This window comes from Chrysochloris asiatica, unplaced genomic scaffold, assembly GCF_000296735.1.
Source record: "Chrysochloris asiatica unplaced genomic scaffold, ChrAsi1.0 scaffold00179, whole genome shotgun sequence".
Lineage (NCBI taxonomy): Eukaryota > Metazoa > Chordata > Mammalia > Afrosoricida > Chrysochloridae > Chrysochloris > Chrysochloris asiatica.
Window position 1 is genome coordinate 3,259,061 of NW_006408697.1, and position 1,802 is coordinate 3,260,862.

At 41.9% G+C, this 1,802-nt stretch overlaps 1 pseudogene; it reads left to right on the forward strand.

The window, feature by feature from the left end:
* Positions 1–266: 266 nt before the first annotated feature.
* LOC102825425 lies at positions 267–1,325 on the forward strand (annotated as a pseudogene).
* Positions 1,326–1,802: the final 477 nt, after the last annotated feature.

Sequence of the window (1,802 nt, forward strand, 5' to 3'; positions counted from 1 at the left end):
AAATAAAGGAAACAAAGGTAAATTCTGACCTACACTCTGAGAGGTAGAGAGTGGGGGGCAGTAGTCCGGTGTGGTGGGAGGAGGAGGCAGCAAGTCACTTATAAATGGAGCCAAAGCAGGATCAGAAACCTAAATTCCAGGAGGGAGAATGAGTGCTGTGCTATCATGGGCCTTCTTTACAAAACAAAGTGTGTAAAGGTCGCCATAAGGGACAAACAAGTGAGATACTTTATACATTACAATGGTTGGAATAAAAACTGGGATGAATGGGTTCCAGAAAGCAGAGTACTCAAAGATGTGGACACCAATCTGCAGAAACAGAGAACTTCGCCAAGCCAGTTTGGAGTAGTATGTAGAGGGGAAGATGAAAGGTGCTGCTCCAGGAGAGAAGACATCGGGTCTGCAACAGAAAAATGATGAAGGGAAAACAAAAGAAAGTAAACAGAAAACACCTGGAAGTCGAAATGGTGGCAGGACCAGTGAGACACCTCAGTGTCCTCGGAAGAAAAGGGTCACGTAAACCCTACTGTTGAAAATGAAGAAACATTCAAGAACAGAGATGAAGTTAAAATAAAGATTCCTAAAGAACTAAATATGCTTTCAAAGTATGCCGTACATACAAGGAGCTCTGACAGCGTAGGGGTTACGAATTGGTCTGTGAACCACAGGGTCAGCAGTTTGAAACTACCAGCTGTTCTGCGGGAGAAAGATGAGGCTTTCTGCTCCCGTAAAGATTTGCAGCCTCAGAAACCCTGTACAGGGTTGCTGTGAGTCGGAACCGACTCCACAGCACATAACAACAACAACAAAGAACTAAAACCATGGCTTGTTGATGACTGAGACTTAGTTACCAGGCAAAAGCAGCTCTTTTATCTTCCTGCGCAGGAGAATGTGAATTCCATTCTAGAGGGTTATGCAAATCACAAGAAATCTCCAGGAAGCCCAGCTAATAAGGAGTATGCTGTTAATGAAGTTGTGGCAGGGATAAAAGAATACTTCAATGTAATGTTGGGCCCTCAGCAGCTCTACAAATCTGAGATACCGCAGTCTGCTGAAATCGCAGACCTCCCTGATGTCCCCATGTCCCAGGTGTATGGAGTGCCTCACCTGCTGAGATTATTTGTGTGAATTGGAGCAATGCTGGCCTATACACCTCTGGAAAAGAGTCTTGTTTTATTACTGAACTAGCTTCATGATTTCCTAAAGTATCTGGCAAAGAATCTGCCACCTTGTTTAGCACCAGAGATTAAGAAGCAACTCCGATGGAGTATTATCGGAAGGCTGTGGGAGACTGCGGACACTCACTTATGTCTGAATCTCTGTGAACACATCTTTGGTTTTAGTCGCCTTGTGCAAAAGATGTACTTTGAAAATGTTAGCACATAAGAAAATTAGTGTATGTTTGTTTTCTGTTTGATTTAAACAGAAAACTAAGGGGATTATAGCTCCCTTTTTCTTTTCTCTCTCTCTTTTTTTGCATTTCTAAATTGCTAGCAGTATATTCAATGATGGGCAGTAGAAAGGCATGCCATTGAGTGCTTTATTGCCTAGTTGACAAAGTTGCTTTTGAAAGCTGGTAGTTCTATTCCTTTAACACTATGCACTTTTATAATATGTGTTAATGTTAGATGACAAACTGCTCTGAGTCCTATGCCAAAGTCCAATTTAGTGGATATAACCAAACACTATCATCCATTTGTACGCTCTCTCTTGTTTTGAAGTGCTTAAAGTAAACAGCCCATCCTTTGCAAGTCATCTATGTTGTTCCTTAGGCATTTTATCCTTGCTGAGATTGTTGAAGA